This window comes from Amblyomma maculatum, unplaced genomic scaffold (genome assembly GCF_055883805.1).
Source record: "Amblyomma maculatum isolate TAMU_Amacu unplaced genomic scaffold, ASM5588380v1 scaffold_13, whole genome shotgun sequence".
Classification (NCBI taxonomy): Eukaryota; Metazoa; Arthropoda; class Arachnida; order Ixodida; family Ixodidae; genus Amblyomma; species Amblyomma maculatum.
In genome coordinates this window covers 18632350-18656009 of record NW_028146738.1, presented here as the reverse complement: position 1 = coordinate 18656009, position 23660 = coordinate 18632350, and the positions used below count along the sequence as shown (strand labels likewise).

General features: G+C 45.4%; 1 pseudogene; it reads left to right on the top strand.

Annotated features, from left to right (window-relative positions):
* The first annotated feature begins 9822 nt into the window (after positions 1-9822).
* Positions 9823-10446, top strand: LOC146172293 (uncharacterized; annotated as a pseudogene).
* The last annotated feature ends 13214 nt before the right edge of the window (positions 10447-23660 follow it).

Below are 23660 nucleotides of genomic sequence, written 5' to 3'. Positions count from 1 at the left end.
TTTACCTTTTAGACTGGGAGCATTGTAATTGCGCTGCGTTCTGCAGTGTCGTCTGTTTATTTTCATTACTCTGGTATAACACACACACACACACACATACACACACACACACACACACACACGCATATATATATATATATATATATATATATATATATATATATATATATATATATATATATATATATATATATATATATATATATATATATATATATATATATATATATATATATATATATATATATATACGTGACGTTGGCGGTAACATCTACGTTGGCGGTATATATCTACGTGACGCTGGCGGTAACAAAGGACGTTCCACGTCCGCCGCTTTGGCTGAGGGTGGCGCTGGTGAACACTCTCAAGGTTCGTATACAGACAACATAAATACCCAAGCAAGTAGCAGGGGGGACAGCGGCCGATGTAGCTCAGTTGGTAGAGCACCGGACGCGATATTCGGAGGTCGTGGGTTCGGTTCCCACCATCGGCACGTTGTTTTTTCTTCTACTTTGTGTTTAATTATCTTTCCCCTAAACAGATCACGTTACTAATTTCTGTGATTATCCAAGTAAACATTAAAAAAAAAAAGACATAAAGTACCGTCCCCAACGCTTTCCTTGGCCTCGCCGACTGTTGGCTTCTTTCCTTCATATATATATATATATATATATATATATATATATATATATATATATATATATATATATACATACCAGGCGCCAGCTAGTTTGAACCTAGGTTAAAAATAAAATATTTCAGGTAGGCCAGGGAAACCAGTTGCGCATACAAGTGCCAGCCGACATGCGCACCACTGGCATTTTTTGTATTGCGATTGTTTAATTTCCTAAATATATTGATTTTTATATGATTCACCGAATATTGAATTTAGATCATAACTGTGAATATCAAAGTTGGAGAGACCTTTCAGAAACTCCCGTTCCATCAATTGCGATAAAGACCGTCTCACGTGTATCTTTTTTTCCAGGCTCAAAGGAGAGCCCGAGAAATACAAATAAAATCATGTGACTAGCGCCTTTGAGCGCCATGATTGTGGCGCTCTCAATCGTGATTTGGGCGAACGAAATCAACTGCGGCCTTCACTCGACGATCCCGTTGCAGCGGCAGGCTCACATGTTGAGTGATGGTTGCAGCGAGCTCTCCGCGCTTGCTGCTACTTGGATAGACACATGCTCTATCGCAGGCATGTCGGCCTGCCTCGATAACGGGGCCGAAGAAACACGGCGGTCACTTATTTTGTTTACTCAAACCATGACGGAGAGCACCACACAGGTTCTTGGCAAAAGTAAAGACAGGATGGCACGGATTCCGGCGCACCCTGGTCGCCATTTTTACACCAGCGCGACGAAACTGTTCCATGTGCAAGCTTCATCGCGATGCCGTGCTGCTGCTGCGGTTTCGGTTGCCGCAACCGAAAAGGCGAAGGCAAAATTGTTCTTTTTTTTTGTTTCCCATCCGGCTAGTGCAACACAAAAAGAAAAAAAAGTATGACTGCATAGAATCGGGCGGGCTGACTTGAAGGAAATAGTAAAAAATGCACGGCTTTGTGAAGTCAGTGTCATGGTTCATTATGTTTTCTTTTTTTGTCTTTTTTTTTTGTCTTTTTTTTACCTTTGACTCCTGTCTCTTTAAAAAGGCGTTTGCATGAGTCTAATCTGTGGTCGTGTTTTAGCGCCTTTGAGTTGACCTTTTTCTCATGAGAGCTGCGACATAAGAGCGACTTTATTCAGGCCATGATTTCAGCCCCATTATCGACACGAATGCAAGGCTCGGCTTATAAATACATTCGGTTAGCTTCCGCGTACGCTCACGCGTATTAATTAGCTATGAGGGAGGCTGTAGGGGACAGCTCCGCATTATTTAAGTCACCTGGGGTATTTCACGAGCACTTTGATCGTATATAGTACGTGGGCATATTGCATTTCGTTCCATCACACTACATTGACGCGACCTTGAATCGGAGGGATGAGCGGCTGCTCGCACGTTTTGTGTGTGGGTTTATCATAACAGAGAAATGCTGTTAACTACCACAGGCCCCTGGTATGGATTAATAGCTTTGCCGTAATCTAAACATCTGCAGCTTTTCTTTCACTCTTTTTTTTTTTTCAAACACATTACTTTAGAATGCGCCTGATTAAGCAAATGGTTTCTTATAGTACCCCATATCCCCTTACGTTGCCTTGCATCATGGGGTGAATTATCTCCCTGTAACAGCTTGCCACAGAAAATTTATCGTGTTTTTATTATGATGTGTGGATGGAGTCGCTGTGGAAGCTGCGCGCATCACAGTCATGTTTTTCAATGCAGTATTTACTTTTTTTTTTGTTCCCTTCTGTTTTCGTTTCCTGGGTCCTTTGCTGTTCAGGTAGCTATTTTAGCAGTCAAGTTTTCTGCTTGCATGGGCAAAATAATCTGCCCCTTGTCAAAATTTGAGCAACTACTCTAATCTGCGCTATTAAAAATAATCTCCTATTGACTCACTGCTCCGATTTCTCATCTTTCTCATTTGTCTTTTTTACAAACTATAAATAATGATACATTTATTAGTTCATCATCATCATCATCATCAGCCTGACTATACCCACTGCAGGGCGAAGGCCTCTCCCATATTTCTTCAATTAACCCGGTTCTGTGCTAGCTACATCCGCTTGACCCCTGCGAACTTCTTAACCTCATCCCTCTATCGCAAGCCTATCACTTTTTCAATGTTTCGAACGCACACTGTGCTCCCAGGTGCCGTGGTGGTTAGCGCGATAAACATTGAGCGCGTGAGTCTTCCTTTCTTTAAAACAATTCTTTGTCTCTATTATTACAGAAATGGCGTTTTATTTATGGGGACGCTGCTCCTCGTCGAAAATTTATATTGGGAAAGAATGCAAGTGCACATCGTGTAAAGGTATAGAATTAGAACTTCGACAAAAAGTTACTGATGTTAATGGGGAGATCATTTTTTTTTTACCTTCCGTCCAGTTTTTTTTTGTTTTTCTTTTCACCAAGATCATCCTTGTTATCAAATTCTAATCTTATGCAATGTAAATAAATAAGCGATATCTTGCGCTGCGAGAAGAGCCTGTGTGTTGTCCGCATTATTGATACCGTCCACGAGTGAAAACATTGTTTATGGTCGCAAAAACTCGCGCATCAACTTCACATCTGTAACAGTCACAATGCAGCGGCGGCAAAGCTGCTATAGGCATTGCTGACCCAGGAAAGTTATCCTTTCACGCGCCGGGCGAGCACAATTCTGCTTGTACAACAGGTACGCAATTAAGTCTTCTCAACCACATTTAAACACTGCCATGCAGTCAAAACTTGAAACTCTGGTAATTTTGTGACATTACGCGCGTGTTTGAACACGTATACCGCGGGCATGCGGCGTGCTTCAGCAACGCGCACTCTGAATTTGCGGACGCTTTACGTCTTAAGCGATGGACCTTTTGAGAAGTTTTCTCGCACAATTCGTATAAGGCATAATAAAGGCGGGAGGAATAAAATTTCGCTTCAAAAACATCGGCGCAGGGTTTCAAAAAAATTTCCCGCGTCTTTCCTCAGCCGGCGCACATTCGGGCGCTCCGTCATAGCCAGCACCAGCGTCGAGGCCGCACCGCAAGGGAGAGTGGAACGAAGGAGAAGGGAAGCGGTTGGCGCTACATTCCTTGGAGGGGTTTTAGTGGATACGGGTGCGACTGTGTCTATGATGTGTCATGAGTTTAGCCGCTTGTTGCGACGCAAAGTGATGTTTGAATACGACATTGCTTCAACGTTTTCTGGTGTGAGGGGAGAGGCGCTGTGACCTCTGGGTTCATGTAGTGCAAAGTGTCTGTGGGTGGTGCAACCTTTAAAGCCGAATTCGCCGTCCTACCCCACTCTGAAGAGGTTCAGTTTGACGAGGTTTATCTACCGAGTCTTTTCGAAAGCTGCCGTAAAGAAGAAGCTGTTTTAGTATTACCGAAGACACAGTACATCCACCCTTGTCTCCCATGTTCGTCCCAGTGTCCGCTCCACGTCCTGATCAGGCCACATTTCAGGCAGTGGTGCACCCAAATCAATCAGCACTACCTCAAGAAATTTAATATTATTCCTCATTGTATGATCTCCGTTCACCACGGAAGTTCCTCGTTATGGACAATGAACCCTTTGTCCTAGCCTACAGTTTTATCAACTGGGTTCATACTTGCCTCATGTGGACCTGATGAGTATCGCGGCGGTGCTTTAGTCACAGATGTTACGACTGCCACCGTACCTCTGGCCGTTAATGAATCTTCACCCTTCCACATGATCAGCGCCGATCTGAGCTCACCTCAACGCCGTACTCTTGCGCATATTTTTCTATCCTTATCGCCTATGTATGACTTTTCTCAAAGAAATGGACCAACCTCTCACTCTGTGTCTCGGATCCATCATACCATCGACACTGGTTCAGCTCGTCCCATCCGTCAAAAGCCACATCACGTGTCCCCATCTGAGCGCAGAGTCATTCATGAGCAAATGGAGGACATGCTACGGAAGAAGGTGGTACAGGAGCCATCGAACCCTCCATCTCGTGCCCAAGAAAAACAGTTCATGGCGATTTTGAGTGAATTATCAACGTCCTAACTCTCTTAAGAAAAAGGGAGTCTATCCTCTCCCTCGCATAGATGACGCCCTCGACTGCCTCTCTGGTGCGTCATATTTTTCCTGTCTCGACATCAGATCTGGCGACTGGCTAATTCCAGTGGGCCCTTTGGACAAGGAAGAGACGGCATTTGTCACGCCAGATGGCCTTTTTGAGGTTAATGTTATGTCATTCGGGCTTTTCAATGTACCGACCACATTTGAACGATTTATTGACACAGTTCTGCGTGGCTTAAAATGGGACATTTGTCTGTGCTATCTTGACGATGTCGTCATATTTGAGGAAATCCTTCCGAGAGCAAAATTACCGTCTAGTCCGCGTCTTGAACTGTGTGCATAATGGCGCACTGTTTCTGAACTCAAAAAAGTACCGCTTTGGAGAGTACCGATTTGTAAAGACCACCCTCCGAAAACGACGTTGAACGAGCTGCTCATTTTTACCTTCATGTCCCAAATATTATATTCTTACTTTGACGTCACTACATGTGATGTCGGCGTCTTGTCGCCCTGTTCGTCCACACCGATCGTCCCTTTTGGTTGCAATCCGTCTGGTTTGTCTGTGTGCGCCGCTTCAAGGTTTCACTGTCTGCGAGCAAAACAAATGTCGAGCAGCAGACGCAGCCAGCAGGCGCGCTGAAGAGGGTGACGACGCGCCATCGTCGACTCGGTTTTACCGTCACTGCTGGGCGGCTGGGCCGCTTGCAACACGACGGGGGTGACGCGCGACGGAGAGCGTCTAGTGACACGGTCTAACAAAATAAAATCATTCGCCGTAGACAACAATGGAATCGCGCGCCAAGACTACAGCATGCCTTTTCTATGGTGACTGTCGCTCTGTTACAGTGGCAGCACCAGCATTACAAACGAACAGACATAAAATACGACTCCTGGTTCGGCATTCGGTAAGGCTTAAGGTTCACCTTCAATCCCCTCTTCAGGATAGGCAACCTGTTCACATTTCGTTGTCTACTTTTTAGCGTGCAGTTGCAATAGTAAAATCACGTTGAAAAATCATCAAGGGTGCCCTCAGGAATGGCTGCTCGCCGAGCCTGTTTATTTCGTGAGTATGCGTCTCTTCAGCGCGGTTACCTATGTGTGATTAGAGCTCTAGTCTGACTATCCCTCCTCGTTGGTACGCTGAGCGCCCCTTGGACTGTGATCCGTCTGGTGAGTCGGGGTGCGCTACGCCGTGCTTCAGATGGTACTGGGATAAAAAAAAAGAAGGCATCCAAGCTATAAAATCAGGAAGCAAGGCGTAGCGTGAAAGAGGTCTACGATGAGCAATCACCGACTTCAATCCCTCAACAGTGACAGGGCACTACGGCGTCCCCAAAACAGCAGGCTGATGCCTGACGGAAGGTCTATAGCGACACCGTCTATAAAAGTACATCATGATCTGCCCTTGCTAACAATGAAGTTGTGTTCACTTCCTACGACAAGCATTCCTAAAGACACTCGCTTTTCTAATCATTGCCAATTATGGCGCGAAGGTTTTGTCACTGCCGATGAAATAAGGCTTGAGTTGAAGCATAGGCGTTTGTGACTTCTACATAAGGTATCATCATCATCATAATCATCATCATCAGCCTGACTATGCGCACTGCAGGGCGAAGGCCCCTCCCATATTTTTCACTTAACCTGGTTCTGTGCTAGCTGCATCCACTTGACCCCCGCCATAAGGTATAATGTAACCCAAATAGTAGCCCCAAATAATAACAAAGTTCTGTGCTATATATTCTAGCAATTCCATTGTCTTTCTCCACCACCAGTTGGTTTTCCAAGGTGTACGCCTACCCCGCGAAAGGGAATGGGCGAATCGTTACCCAAACGGACCCGCGTATTTCATTTGTGCATTATGATTTTTCGGAAAGGGGCGAGTATTGCCTAGAATTGGATGCCTGCTGCTTTCGAGCATCTCTTTTTTTTTTTCTAGCACTTCACTGTCGAAGAGACACACAAAAATTTGAGAGTTGATTTTTAATCCTTTTTTAGTTTTTTTGTGTGAGGTTTATGCACAAAAAAAAAAAAAGAGCGCTATCCACTGCGGCCAACTCTCATAAGCAGTGGGCAAATCTAAAATATCCCATCCTCTTTCACTCCCCTTCGCAAAAGGCATCCAGCGATGTTGGGGCGTTGGCCAGACAAAGGGCAGACGTGCATTCCTGCTACGCCTACTTAACGCTCTCTTCAGGTTTCGAGCCACTGATTGGAGCGTCTCGTTGGGCAGCAACATCTCGAGACTGCTCGACAGCCAATGGGCGGGTGGCTATGTGATCCAGTAGCCTCGGACCGGGTGACGTCTGCAGACGCAAGATGAGCAACGGAAACGATCGTGCTACAGACCGGATGACAGAAAGTGATCTGCCCCAGGAAACAATGGGCGCATGTACAGCACGTGGCTGCCGAGCATCACGCTATCGCTACGGTTGCAAGAACTGCCTTTATGGGATTTTTCCATTGGTGACCACGACTTCTCTCAAAAGATGGCGCAGTCAGGCTGTCGAGGCAAGGATTTTTCATGAAAAAAAAAATAATTATGTAAAATGTAGTTGGTTGCTCTCAAACGTCACAATTCCACTATGAAGCAAAATACCCACGCTTCTCAACTTACCTTTGCACTAACGTAACTAACTATTCTATTGAATTTATGGAATGAGTTGCTGGGACTTCAGATTGACTACTTACGTCCTCTGCGCGTTTGATTGCGCTGGCACAAACCCCCAGCAAATTCGAACTAAGGAAAAATAAAGCAAGTGCTTGTTTGCAGGCTGAAATAGGCTCATTTTCGCTATGCTTCCTGTGAAGCTCTTGTCGATTGCATGAAAGCCTGGTCATAGACAAGCACGTTTCGAGATAGCAGCAAAAGAGAAAATGTGACTACCGCCACATTTTGAGATTTTGTTAGGTGCGGCTCCATTGCTGCTAACGTGTTTGACACGCTTGTATCTATAGTCCTCTCTATAATTATAATCGTCACGCGGGCAATTGTACAGCCAGCCAGAGTCAGCTTACCTTCATTTTGTTTCTGCAAATGAGCCTAAATCAATTCCTATTATTCGGAATATCCAGTATTATTTTATATCCAGTGGCCACAGACGAGATCGACCTCTCGAATAACAAAGAAAATTTCGCAGTTCTACAAACCTTTAAATTACCACTCCTAAACACTATATAACCGGTTCTAGTGTCATTTCTACAGGCATAAAATCAGTATAATTTTTTTTTTTTTCACTTCACAAAGGAGATATGTGGAATTGTGGTGCGTGGAATTGAATAAAGAAATAAAACGAATACATGAATACTACCTCGTGGCTTAAATGTTTTGGAAAAAACTTGTTGCGAAACAGGGCCACTTTACAACAAGACGGCTTTAAAGCTACGTTACTCAGAAATTTTGACGTCGGCATTTTCGCAGGCGGTTGCACCTGTCAGCGTTGGTGTTGTAAAAATTCAAGGTCACGGCGCCTGCAGGATGCACTTATATGGCCGAGCCCTGATTTTTTTTATAGTTTTTTTGACCTCACAATATCACAAGATATGAGAGGGTTGGGAGGAGCTGCCAACTCGGGTGGCTCATTTGTGGGGGGAAGGTGGAACAAGAATCGACCTTCCAATGCTCTCGGAGTCAGCCACGCTACTCCTAAGCCGCGCAGGAACGTTCGTAAGGTTTGGTAAAAGCGGGCTTTATATGTCACGTGGTAGCCTACGCTAGCGCGTCCAGGCATGACAGTAATGTAAATACTGTAATGAGATTGGTGTCATTTCTTTACTTTTTCTGGTATGTTTATTATAATGAATTAGTTTTCAGGTTTAGTAATTTGGTAAAAAACGAATCACATTAGGGCAGTAATTTTGCAGCCAGAAAATTATTTGCCCTCGTAATTACATTTACTAAAATACATCTTTTCTCCGTCAATGCGGAACAACCTACGTGCTGCACGGCCCCCCGAAAGCAAGAACGAAGCACGGAAGGCTTGTGCCAGCGTTAAGGATATGTAACACGGGAAAGAAATGGGTTGATCTGCGTGTCTGAAACCGCCGAGGGACCGTCGAAGGGGCAGATAGCGCAGGTCGAGGTTCGAAGCTTGTCGGGAGCATCAGCGGCACTCACTGTGTGGAAACTGTGATGACTGGTTACACTCATCCTCACGGGGCGAACGGTTGAAGGAGCAGGCAGAAATGCCCATGGAGCGAACATTTTACCTGATTTTAGAAGAAACCATAACGCATTCATGTATTGTAATAGAACTTGCGTCGGTGGCTTTAAACAGTGCACACAGCACTGAGTAGCAAATCCGTTGAATTCCCCTCTCGTTTCTGGTTTGGGAGCAATGAAAAGGGTCAAGAGTGTCACCACGTTAGTTTTGATTGTTTTGTTGCCACTGGCGCTCTCTATAAGAAAGGAGAGGGTCGAATATTTATCTGGGACGGAACTTGGCGGGGAGGCCGACGAAATGTGCGCATCGGGGCATCTGGAGAGGGGTTGCCGCTTCATTTACGCAGTCTTCTTAGCTTGTTCGTATGTATGCAAGCTCGAATGTAACACGAGAGTAATTTCATCACCTTGTGCAAATAATTATAATGCAGTGTGTGATAACGCAGCACGTCGGCTAAAACGCCGCCATGTAAATATGTCGTGACGATCGCTGCATCCGGCTGATGTGACGTCACACCTGAGTATATATATATATATATATATATATATATATATATATATATATATATATATATATATGGATGCCAGCACTGAATAAAGCATTTCACTCCCTGGCATGACTCGCGGCTGACGTTACAACAACTGGCGACAGGGCGATCTACGCACCTGCGTAGGCAACGGCCGACAGCGGATGGAGCCAGCTAGCGAGTGACGGACGGAAGCAAGCCGACAGCGAGCTAGCGAGTGAGCTAGAGAAGGACGAACGGAAGCAAGCGAGCGGTGCCTTCGATCACCATTCCAGGAGGACAAGCATCGCCTTGACTTTCGTTCAGCGTTCCAGGAAAAGGGAACGACGTAGTACGTGCTCTCAGTGTACGACTACCGCCTGCAGACGCTCAAAGATACAAGCATCGCCTTGACCTTCGTTCAGCGCGCCAGGAGGGCAGCATCGCCCAAAGCGGCCATAAGGAACGCCAACAGCATTCTCCGGAGAAAACGGAGGAGTAGCGAACTTCTGTGCTGCTTTAAAGATGTCGTCAGTGGGGAAGATGTAAGGATTCGACCCCAAAATGCAAAACTTCGAGTCGTACTTAGGGCGCTTTCAGCATTTTTTAACGGCAAATGAGATAGCCAACGAAACGCGTCTCTCAGTCTTCTTGACAGTAATAGGCCCACAGACTTATGAAGTACTAAGAAATATCACAGTACCGGCATCGCCGGGAGAAAAGTCATATGAAGAAGTGAAGGGTCTCCTGAAAGCGCACTACAGCCCCAAAAGTTCGGTCATAGTGGAGCGGTGCAAGTTTAATCGACGCGTGCAACATGATGGTGTAATCACCGAAGGGTTCATTGTGAAACTTAAACACTCAGCCAGGAAGTGCGACTACGGCGACTTCTTACAAGACGCCCTCCGAGACAGGCTGGTTGCCGGCATACAGGATGACGAGACTCATCGTGCTCTATTCGCGAAACGAGACTTGACATTTCAAAACGCATGTAAAATCGCCCTTGATAAAGAACTAGCGGTGCGAGGCATTGCGCAAATTCGGTCAAGAGAACGAGACGCATCAGTGCACGTAGTGAAAGGTCGACAGCATCCCGAGCCGAGGCAAGCTAAGCCAGAGAAGGCAAGGCCGCAAGAGCGAAAAGTGTGAAAGATGCCGCAGGGGACACTCATCGGAAGTTTGTTGGGACAAAAGCTCGGTTAGTCATGAGTGTTCAAAAGTAGGCCACTTTAGAAAAATGTGCCAGAGTGTTAGGGCAAAAGCTAAAAGCATGCACTTGCTCGAATGTTCCGACGAAGAATCTGAGCATGAAGTGTATCATTTGGGATACTCAAACCAATCATGTTGTGACGTGGGCGTTAACACTGGGGGCACACCTTCAATATGCAAATTGATACGGGAGCAGACGTCGCAATCGTGCCAGAGCAAGTGTACCAGTCCCACTTTTCGCACGTAAGATGCGAGCCATGCAAAATGTCGCTTCGCACTTCTACTGGGGAACAGATGCAACTTAAAGGGCAGTGAGACGTGGCTATTCAGTACAAGAGTCAGAGCATGACGTTACCTGTCATTGTTTTAAAGGACAAGGGAAAGAAGTTACCAGCGCTACTTGGCCGAAATTGGCTGCAACGCCTCAAAATTGACTGCTTGGAAATTGCACAGGTGGCACTCGAAGACAGAGTGTCGGTTCTAAAACAGAAGTACCCTTCGGTGTTCTGTGAGAAATTAAGAACAATACAGAAGTTCCAAGCAAAACTTGTTCTGAAACTGGTACAGTTCCTGTATTTTGCTGCGCTAGACCTGTACCTTTTGCACTGCAGAAAAAGGTTGACCAAAAACTGTTGGAGCAAGTCGAAACGGGCTTGCTGCCGCCAGTAATGCGCAGCGGCTGGGCTACACCGTTAGTCAGTCTTAAAATAAGATTGCAGTATTAGGTCATGTGGGGACTATAAGATAACCGTAAACCCCTCATTGAAAACAAAACATTACCCACTACCCAGACCCGAGGATTTGTACACTGCTTTGGCAGGAGGAAAGGTATTTTGTATGCTAGACCTTTCTTCGGCGTACCAGCAATTGCCGCTAATTCCAGAGCCTGGACCATTTTTGACAGTAAACAATATAGTCTGGGGTTGTTTGAATTTCAGCGCCTACCTTACGGTGTGGCGAGTGCACCGGCAATATTCTAGTCCATGATGGACGAAGTGCTTCACGGCATCCCACACGTAGGATGTTACATCGATGACGTGATCGTGTTTGGGCAGGATATAGCAGACTGCCAAAAGACAGTGAAGCGTGTTTTACATCGTTTGAGTGAATATAATATCACGCTCAGTCTGGCTAAATCCCGCTTCTTTCAGAAGGCAGTCACGTACTTGGGTCACAGGGTAACTGAAAAAGGCATATACTCTGCGGACGCAAAGAACAAGGCAATCTTGAAAGCACCGGAGCCGACCACCGTCACAGAGCTTAAAGCTTATTTGGGCATGTGGAAGTATTATTCCGAATTTCTGAAGAACGTCTCCACTGTCGCAGAGCCGCTTTATCTTCTTTTGAAAAAAGATAGGAAATGGTCGTGGACGAAAGAATGCAGCGATGCGTTTAAGGATACGAAAACACTGCTGACCAGCAGCAAGGTGCTGGCATTCTATGACGTCAGGAAACCGCTAGCAATGCGATGCATCATCATGTGGCTTAGGAGCGGTTATCTTTCACGAGATAGCTGAGGGTGACGAGAAGCATTTGCGTCGCGTACGCTTACAGAAGTAGAGAAAATGTATGCCCAATGTAAGCGCGAGGCTTTGGCCTTAATTTTTGGACTAAAGAAGTACCTGTATGGCCGAGAATTCACCATATACGCAGATCACCAGCCACTGTTTGGTATCTTAAGGCACGACGCATTGCGACTCTCGCGGCTGCACGTATGCAGCGCCTGGCCGTAATACTTGCAGCTTCCAGGTACAAGCTGAAGTTTAAGAAGGGAAAGAATGCATAAGTGGCGGATGCGTTGTCGAGGTTGCCCCAGCCGGTACCCGTGAAAGACGACGCATCCGAATGCCTATCAGTATTTCAATGCCTTCTGTTCACAGCTGAAGAGATTTCAAAGGCCTTAAAGGTCCACAGAAACGGCCCCCAAGAAACCACTGATAAACGTGTTCAGTGTGTAGAACACATCCTTTTGAGCATTAACGCAAAGTATAACTCCTTGGAACAAAGCCAGCGATTTATTATTTTTAAAAATAGTGTTTTTTGAAATTCGCGGGCAGAGGAAATGTCGCTTGGCGGTGTCGCATGGAACTATTTCCTAATCCCGTGACGTCACGGGTCGGTTGACTGGCAAGGCTTGCTAGAAGCTGCCATTCGCTGCGGTCACTGCAACCATGACGTCACGAACACACTTCCGGTAGCTGCGAAAGTCGTCTGCTCGTGCGCTGCTCAAACTCTGTGCGGGCTGTTACAGCTCGCCGCCCTTATCGGTTAGGTGGCCATTGCCCATTAAGTGCAACAACCGAAGCGACGCAGGGATCGGCAGAACGAAGCTGCATTTACAAATATCTTATTTATATAACGTGGTTTCAGGAGTATCGGAGTGTCGTCTGACGAGGCGTCAACAGCACGGTCAAGCACCGCACGATGGCAGCACCTCCTTGACCGCCGTAAACATCGCCGCTGTGGCCCCTCCTCCCGCATACCGTTCGCGAACCACACGGCGGATCGTTAGCACCGATGCCCGAAATAAATCGTGCTAAATTTGTTTGCGTCTGGAATACTGAGCCAAATATCAAGTATGAAGCCCTCGTGAGGATCGCTGACCAGCAGCAAATTGCTGGTAAGAGCGATAGCCGTGATACAAGCTAGTTTCTGCTCAAGCCAGCTGCCGCTGGTGCATTTCGGCTGATCCGATCTGCTCGTACTAGCTCTGCGATTAATGCGTCGGCAGAATTAATCCTATAATTATTTTACTATGGCAGGATAGGAATCACTATAAGGCAGTTTCATAAGTAGACGATTTACGATAGCGTTGATCATGTTCCAAAGCGTCGACCGCCGCGGCTTCGAAGCGAAACAATAGACCTAGCGACGACTAGGGACGGTCACGCACGGCGCCGGCGTTCGCCGCGCTCGCACATTCCACCCCCGCGGTAATTGTGTAATGTACCTCAGCCTGCTCGCGGCATCCCATGCTGCAAGCGTTGCAAACTGGTGTACTTTCATAGCTAAGGCCGCGTATTTTTTGGCGTTCTGCTCAGCAACAAGCCGTTCAAACGATACTGTAGGCACGACAAGGCTCCAGTACGCAGTCGCTGCGCTGTCGGCCGTAATCGAAGACGTCGGGCGGCACCATAATCTATACATCGATCTTTAAACGTGATACAGTGGGCAAATGAATAACTTTGTGAAGCAGACCTGCTCGTACGTTTCGCGCACTCGGGCGCCGACGAGTAGCTTCCGTCAACAGACGCCGTCATAACCTCGGTTAACGACGCAAACCGAGGTCGTCAAGCTCGGTTTGCGGTAACCGCGGTTAGTGGTGCAACCATGGTTTAATCCGCCGTGTAACATAGGATAACCACGGGTTCGCGGTTACACTAACCGTCGCTGCGCGAACTGGCGAACTCCTCAGGCGTGTGCGAGCGAGGACGGGTTGGCGCGAGTACGCCAGCGAGCGAGCGCGCGGCAACCGGAAGTTCGTCGAAGTGACGTATGTCTGGGCGGAGCTTTGAACTGGCTTGTATTCTTTGTTTTTTTATGGCTCCCTTCGGCGTACGAGTTGAGGGGGAAAATTGGAAGGGTCATTTTTAATCGCCGATATCTCTGGTGTTGCAGAAGCTAGATCGAAAATTTTTGCAGGAGAATGATGGGTGGTTCAATAACTATCAGTGTTATGGCGTTTTTTACCCTTCTTGGTGACCCCTTTCTGGGGACCTTTAAAGCGAAGTTTAACACTAAGCCGGGTGGCAGATTTCACAATGAACGGGTGGCCTAGACAATATGCAGATGATTTGAAAGCATACTATGTTCGCCGTGACTAGTTATCGATGGTACAGGGTTGCGTGACGTGGGGTATGAGAGTTGTATTCCCAGAACAGCTGAGGGAACGCGTGTTAACTATGCTACACGGGGAGCACCAGGGTGCCGGCCGCATGAAAATGCTCGCGAGTTTTGTCTGGTGGCCCGGATTAGACGCGGAAATTGAACAGTACGTGCAGAGATGCAAAATCTGCCAAGCAGTTCAGCCCACCTCCCAGCCGGTTCCTCTTCACACATGGCCATACCCTGAGCACTGTTGGTCACGCGTCCATGTGAACTTTGCACAGAAAGAAAAGACCGTGTTCTTCGTACTCGTAGACTCGTTCTCAAAATGGATTGAAGTGTGGCCAATGTCGTCAACCTCGGCAGGAAAAACCATTGAAAAGCTTAGGGGTGCTTTTGCCGCTTACGGCTTCCCTGAAGTATTCGTGAGCGACAACGTCAACTGAGTTCGCTGAATTGCTGAACACCAACGGCGTAAGGCACGTTCGTACCCCTTCTTATCACGCAGCGTCCAACGGGGCTGCTGAACGAACGGTACAAACCGGGAAAACGGCCTTGCTGAAGCAGATGCTTGAAAGTGAGGCGTCCGATAAGAAGCTGACGGTGAAAGAAAAAAATTGACAGCTTCCTCATGGCCTATCGTAACACACCTAGCAGTGTGACAGCCAAGTCACCCGCAGAACTTTTTTTAAAGTGTCAGCCGCGTATAAAGCTTTCTCGGCTGAAGTCAAATTTCGCAAAGACCATGCAGCAGAAACAGGGGCAGATGAAGACGTAGCGCGATTTGGTTCGTGGGCAAAAGCGCGCGTTGGTGCATGGTGGGTGACCGTGTTTTTGTGAAAACTGTGCGGGGGGAGTGTGTCGCCTGGGAAGAAGGCGTTGTGTCCCAGGTTGTGAGTGCCGTGACATACGTGGGGAAAGTGCGCGATGAACTTCGCTTCACGCATGCCGATCACCTGCGTCCTCTGCACGCCGACCCCAGCGCTACTCCACAGCACTCGGATGTGGGTGTCAAGCTGACCCAACAAGAAGAGGTGTCACCATCCCGGCATTACTTGAACCCATCGTCATTGTCTCCATTGGTGCCAATCAGCGGCGCAGCCCTGGCGCATGACATCGTAACCCAGCCGGAGCCTGCATCGCAGAATTTGGAGGCTCCCTTGTCCAACGCGCCGACGCCGCCCAGACAGGAGGAGCAGCCAACGCTGCGTAGAAGTGCTCGCGTGCGCAGGCGCCCAGACTGGTTTCGACACGCGAATTTTGAGTGACGACGTGTTACTTAAATGAGCGGGAAGGAGTGTGATAACGCAGCACGAAGGCTAAAATGCCGCCATGTACAGATGTCAGGGCCATTGCTGCGTCCGACTCATGTAACGTCACACCTGAGTACATATATGGACGCCAGCACTGAATAAAGCAGTTCACTCCCTGGCATGACTCGCGGCTGACGTTATAACACAGTGTCACGACTTTTTGGGACCAGTGATTGGTAATTTAGTTTATTTCTTTTTCGAAAGTAATTTTGTCATTTATGATATTGGCATACCTTTAAGGCGGAGCTTTTGTGTCCCCTATAACTTCCTAGAGAACACTTCTTTTTTTACGTTATCAGCATTGAAACACAAATATGTGTAAGAAATTTATACACGTACGCAAAGTCACTTGTGCATTACTTCCGGTGGAATAAATTGGCCTCGACTCTCATAAGCACTGTCGGCTTCCGTGTTCTACGGGTATGACGTTGTGGGAAAAACGCCGTTGTTTTACCGATCTCTTGCGCAAGTTACAAAGACCGCGCTGCTCATATGATGCCTTGAACATGAACAAATTGTCCGCATCGAAGCATTGCCAACAAAAATGAATTTGAAATCTTCTAAGCTATAAGGACTAAGCACGCCAGGTTTTTGTTTTATCACTACAATATCTTATTTCACAAAATGGAACCGGGATGTGAAAGTTTGGTGCATGTAGAGGTAACTGTAATCAGATACCAGTATGAGGTACCTCTGGATAATTATAATGGTGACCCGCACTTTTTCCTTTATTTTTTATAGATTTCCTTCGGACGGATACAATAGAAAAGACCTTCGAATCACTGCAGCCCACGCTAGAGCTGAATTATTTGTCGTGTGCAAACTGACTCTTCTCTTTCGTGCTGTATACAGCAACGTCATGAAAAGGCATACACTATGAAGGACGCCGTAATGGGGGGCTACGGATCGATTTGTGTCACCTGGGGTTCTTTAATGTCCCCTGATACCTTGTGTATTGCAGCTCATGTCTGTATTCTTCAGTAGGGTGTGTGTGTGTGTGGGGGGGGGGGGGGGGGTGTATGTATACTCTCCCCCTACTGTAATGCCGCTTGGTGCTGTGGGTAAGCAAATAAATCAATAAATAATCCGAGAATCCACCAATGTGGCATCCTTGGTACTGTATTAAAGGAGTGCGCAACTGCTCCCAGCCTTAAAGGGACTGACAGTCTCCAAGTCTTAGGCAAACGTTCAGGGTTTTGTTTTCAACAACACGCCGATGGTGGGCGTGTTGTTTTTCCTTGCGCTTTTCATTTCATTTAATATTCTTTATCCCGATAATCAACATAAGACTAATCTTATCGTCAAATACCAACAGCTAAACACAAAAATAGAAAAATAAAACACCGAACGTTTGCCTAAGACTCGGAGACTGTCAGCTCCTTTAATGCTGTAATAACGAGCCCCTCATTTCCCTTTCAATTATCTGCATAATGCTGCCAGCCTTATTTATCAAGACTCATCGTCAAAGGTTGCACCCGCTCGGTTACAGGAAGACGCTGCCCCTCCCGGTGATCAACCGAAGTCAATCCACCTATCATCGAAAAAACTGTTGTAAATTGCTCGATGGCAAATCAATGCCACCAGGCTGACATGTCCTTCTTCAACAGGCCACAGCTGAATCCTCTCCGCTTCCGCAGAGGGGTCCCGGGGGGCAGTTCACCCGTGTTATGGTCCCGCTCCAGCCGCCCTGTGGCCTGGACGTACGCGCCCGCGCCTGACATGGGCTTGGCTGTGATAAAAAGACCATTTATATTTATATATATATATATATATATATATATATATATATATATATATATATATATATATATATATATATATAAACAGGATGTCACACAACTTTCCCGATTATCTATTTTATTCCAACAGTTTCGGACGGTGGACCGTCCTTCTTCAAGGTAGAATTGAAGAATTCTACCTTGAAGAAGGACGGTCCACCGTCTGAAACTGTTGGAATAAAATAGATAATCTGGAAAATTGCGTGACATCCCGTTTGAATTTAACTCTGGCCCATTAGTAACAAGCAATCCATGTCTATATATATATATATATATATATATATATATATATATATATATATATATATATATATATATATATATATATATATATATATATATATATATATATATATATATAGATCAAGGGGAAATGAGGGTGCTCGTTATAATACATGAAGGAAAGAAGCCAACAGTCGGCGAGGCCAAGGAAAGCTTGAGGATGGTACTTTATGTCTTTTTTTTTAATGTTTACTTGAATAATCACAGAAATTAGTAATGTAATCTGTTTAGGGGAAAGATAATTAGACACAAAGTAGAAGAAAAAACAACGTGCCGATGGTGGGATCCGAACCCACGACCTCCGAATAACGCGTCCGATGCTCTTCCAACTGAGCTACATCGGTCGCTGTCCCCCCTGCTACTTTCTTGGGTATTTATGTTGTCTGTATACGAACCTTGAGAGTGTTCACCAGCGCCACCCTCAGCCATAGCGGCGGACGTGGGACGTCCTTTGTTACCGCCAGCGTCACGTGGAACGTGATCAAGAGCGAGGGCGAAAGCTGTGCTAGAACCCTCTTACGCTACCTATGGCTTCAAGACTGCCAGAACCGAGACCCCCGTAAGCTACAAGCAGATCAATCAAGGGGAAATGAGGGTGCTCGTTATAATACATGAAGGAAAGAAGCCAACAGTCGGCGAGGCCAAGGAAAGCTTTGGGGATGGTACTTTATGTCTTTTTTTTTAATGTTTACTTGAATAATCACAGAAATTAGTAATGTAATCTGTTTAGGTGAAAGATAATTAGACACAAAGTAGAAGGAAAAAACAACGTGCCGATGGTGGGATCCGAACCCACGACCTCCGAATAACGCGTCCGGTGCTCTTCCAACTGAGCTACATCGGTCGCTGTCCCCCCTGCTACTTTCTTGGGTATTTATGTTGTCTGTATACGAACCTTGAGAGTGTTACGTCATTTACGTTTATATATATATATATATATATATATATATATATATATATATATAAACGTAAATGAGATGACACACGATAGAAAAACAGTGAACTTTAATCCGACGTTTCGGCCGGGGTCCGGCTTTTGTCAAGGAATGTAAAGGCTGCATGCCTTGACAAATGCCGGACCCCGGCCGAAATGTCGGATTAAAGTTTACGGTTTTTCCACCGTGTGTCATCTCATTTACGGTTATGCCCTACCGGATCCACCGAGCATCAACCCCCTCCCTATATATATATATATATATATATATATATATATATATATATATATATATATATATATATATATATATATATACATACCAACTGAGCAACACTCGGCAGCGCCTAAAGCTACAAGTGCTCTCGACTGTCGCCGCAGTCGGAATGCTCGTCGGTTTCGTCCACGCTAAATTTAAAAAGAACAGCGAGCTTCCGAGACAGCGCGTCCAAGACAGACACAACGGCAAACACATCGAACACAGTAGAATGACCATGGCTGTAGTGAACTAAGGGATAACGTTGCATTCCGGCAGCAAGGAGTGAATAACGTGTAGAAATAAATACACGGCGCTGCGGTACAATGAGTCCCGCAGTTTAAAAACACGCAGCCTGGCTGCTTGTGTCATTACCATAACCAAAAAAGAAATAAATGCCCATGTACACCTATGCCTGGTTAGCATGGACCATGTAAATATGGACATGTATGATTCGTATTACGAAAAGATTTTCTGCATGTGAAACATGCAATGCCTTTACACTTCATTAACATGAAAATTTGCTGTTTGGGCAATATACAAGAGCCTATTGGGGCTCTGTGACACATGTATTTTTCATTAGTATTCATAGCAATGCTTGCAAACAAAACTGCCACTGTGGTAGCGAGGTTTATATTACAAGGTGTGAGTGCTTTTAAGGCTCATTGTATTTGAGTAGAAAATAAAACAGACCGAATTACATGGCTGTTACTGTATCATACAGTTCTTTGAACTGTGCACAATATATTTGTGAACCCTTGAACTGTGAGGCACACAGAGTCCTTCCGCTCACACTCTTTGGCTCCCATATCACTTTTTCTTAGGTTAAAATAGTTAGCAGTAAGTCACCACTGCAAGACTTGGCAGCTTATTTGCTAGTCATTGCACAAAATGAATTAAGCTACCCGCTTAGATTGTAAACATTCTTTTATAACCTTATCCTGCAATGCTAAGGTAACACTCTGCACGGGTGCAAATAAGAGCAGTGAATCTGTGAATGAAAACAGCAAGTCCAATACAACCAGAAAAGGAATGAATTCAGATTAGGTTACATGTAACCTCAGTGGCAACGACTCAGGTGTTACATCCATGCCTCGGGGTTTTCAGAATGAATCAACGTCAGCATTGTAGAACCAATAACCTTGTAATAATGCCTAACATGCGATGAAAAGATAAGGTAATTAATATCTGCAAATGTGGTATGAGACCATGTACAGCGGTGGCCATACAGCAAATGGGAACTGATATGTGTACCAGAAAACCCAGTTGATCATTGTGCAAGGTACAAATTTAGGTGAGCGGCCAATGCAACAAGGACTAAATAAATCTGTAATGCAACCTACACCATCAAAACTTGTAAGGTTCAAGCATGCCCACAATCGATATCACTCAGCAGGCATGGGCGTCACAGCAAAATGAAAGCATCGAATAGGAACGGACATGTGCATCGACGACATCTGATTTTAATGATGTCGGAAATATTTCAATTGGTGCACCTTAGCGAAGAAATGCAGTTCAACAGATACTCAATACCAATAAAGCTGATTTGGCAGATAGTCTGGTGGGAGTAGAGCTGCCAAAGTAGCAAGTACGGGATGTAAAGTGTGCGACTCCATAACAGCACCATGTCAGTATAAAGCCTACGTAACATCATTTGTCTAAACAGTAGAACAATGAACTTAACTAACCCTAGTTATGTCGGAAGAAAGCATATTGTATTCACAATAATTCCCTAATTTTCAGTACATCGGTACGTCGGCTTGTGCTACGTCATGCTCACACGGTCCAGGTGACCTTGGAAAATTGACAGGGGTGCACTTAAGTCTCCTTACGTCCGGAAATGCAAAATCACTAAGAGTTCCATTCCTAGTTCCTTTATGAGCTCGTTTTGTATTTGGTTAATCTTTCGACGCCTACAAATTTAGTTTTACATTTAATGCTCTCGCATTCAAATGCGCAAATCAAGGACAAATTGATCTCAATTCGAGGCTCTACGCTCACTGGCGACTTCCTGGCGACAGCCGCACGAGATTGTTGCGATCTGGGGTTTTTTGTCAACCTCATTATCCACACATCGGTCTAACGGTTTCTTTATTTTTGCGGCTGCATTACGGATCCGGTGTACACCCGCTACAATGGACTGGTTAACACAGCCATCATCAACAATGGGGGATTCATTGCATTCTCTTTTTCTCGAATTTCGCATGCGCATATTTCGAAACGCTTTCATTGCCCTCCATAACCTAAACTAGTGGTCAGCTTTTAAAAATTTTAGAGCAGAAGAACCATTGCAAGGAAGTCGGCGTAGAGTTGTGGATGGCGCGCTCTGTTGGGGAACGGGAAGATTCTGTTTCGATAGTGGCGTGGACAAACTTTTTTTTATTGATTGATTGAAATTTTGTACGGACACACTGTGCTCAGGCACTTTTTTCCATCTAAACATGACACAAGAAATGTTTTCGCGTCAAAAAAAAGCGATACATGCGGTATATGTGGCATGAAACAGGCCGTCCATGCGTCATACTCATCACCCAAAAGGTTTTATCACCCTCGATGGACCACTCAGGCAGCAACAGCACGACAGACCCGACGGAGAGAGTCTAGTGACACGGACTACAACAACATAAAATGTTCCGTCCACGCCAACAATAGAATTGCGCTCTTCCTACGACAAGCCTTTGCTGATGATGCTCGCACTCAGAATCATTGCAAGGTATCGAAAGCAGGTCGTGTCGCTGCCGTAGAAATAAGGCTCGAGGCCAAGTTATTTCTTACTTCAAAAAGATGGCTATAATGTTTGAAAAAAATTGAACCCCGAAATAACAAAAAACTTCCTTTTTTTCTGTCTTTTCTCACCTAATGTCTTTTTTCTTTCTTTTTTTAACCATGAGCCTGGCCAATGGTTCGATGCCTTTGCTTCCAAGTGCTTTTGGCGAGCCTTCGCTTCAGAAGTGGAAGACCAATATTTTCATACTTGCTTTTCATTCCTTTTTTTTTTTTTTACTTTTCAGCAATGACTGTGCCTAATGCACACACCTTATGCTGTCCACTGTGGCCCACTCTGCATAAGCGTTGGGTAGGGAACTGTTTAAAAGTTTCCTAACCTCTATCACGCCCCTTCGCAACGGGCATCATTCGATGTTGGGGCGTTGGCACGATATAGGAAATACGTGCCTTCCTGCAACGCCTACCGAACGGTCTCTTTAGGCTGCGAACCGCTGATTGGAGCGTCGTGTTGGGGAGCAACATCTCGATACTGCGCGACAGCCAATGGGGGAGTGGCTATGTGATATAGTAGCTTCGGGCCGGATGGCGTATGCACGCGCAAGACACGTGACGGTAGAGATCGCGGAACAGACCGGATGTCAGAATCTGATATGCCTCATGAAACAATCGGCACATGTACAGCACGTGGCTGCCGAGCTGTCGTAACGGCTGCCAGGACTGCCCTTATGGGAATTTTCCGTTGCTGAGCACGGCTTCTCTCAAAAGGTGGCGCAGTCAGTCTGTCGAGATGCGTTTCTGTGATGTTAGAAAAACCTTGTTAAAAGCAGATCGCTTATCTTCAAGACATCCGTGCCACTACGAAACAACAAATCTCCGTCTCCCTGCACACCTGTGCAAAAACATAACTAACCGTTCTGGGAAACATATGAAGGGAGGTGATGGGTCTTTAGATGGATGAAACATGTCCTAGCTGCATTTTACTGTGCTCGCACAAACGGCAAAAAAATTCAACATGAGAAAGAATAAAGAGGACGCTATGACTCCTAGCGTGAATAAGGCTTATTTTTGTAACTCTTTGTATGAAGTTCATTGCGATTGCACGAAAAACTACCGCCATATTTTCTCATTTTCTTGGGCATTCCCACCTTACTACTATCGCGTGTCAGACGTTTTCTTCTATTGATTTTGGAAGAATTAATCCTCACGCTGGCAATCTTATTGTGCAACACAGCGTGCCGGAGTCAGCTTATCATCCTTTTATTTCTCAGAACGAGCTGAAATCAATTATTTGTACTCGGTCTCAAACCTGACAGATATTGTGGACGAGATCTCCGCCTTCAAAGATAAACAAAACGTTGCAATTCAACAAACTATGATATTGTAAATCTAAAACACTATAACTGGTATTGTTATCATTCTGACAGGTACCAAAATCAGCTCAGTTATTGCACTTCACAAAGGAAAGGAGCGCAATAAAAAATAACAAGCATATTCTTGCATCAATACTGCCGTGTGCCGCAAAGAGTCGGAGGATGCACGTGTTTGAAATTAAGACCACTTTTTCTTTTAAGTTATCTGTAACGAGCCTCTCTGTCATCCTCTTTTCTACCATGGTTTTATGCTGTGAAAAAGCACAGAGGCGTTCGTTCATTTCCCTTCTGAAAATGTTGAAATCGGTTCTATCAATTGTTGTTGTTCTGGGGGGTCTCGACATTGGAAAAGCTTTCAATAGAGTCAACAACTGTCCTTTTACAAATCAAACTCTCAGAAAAGGGGTTTCTTGATTGTTAGCTATTCTTTTCTTGTCACAGCATATTTCTCGCATTCAGCGAAGTTAAAAGTAACATCTTTTGCTGCCTTAGGGCTTGCGGTTGACCATGTTGTTATGTTTAGATATCTTTTGAGACTGTGAAGGCTTTTTTTTTTTTTTTTTTTTTTAGAAATGAAAAGGAAGAAAATTGACTCTGACAATCTCCATAGAACTAGAACTATTAGACAATTAACGTGTTAATTGCTTATAAACGTATCAGGGACATACC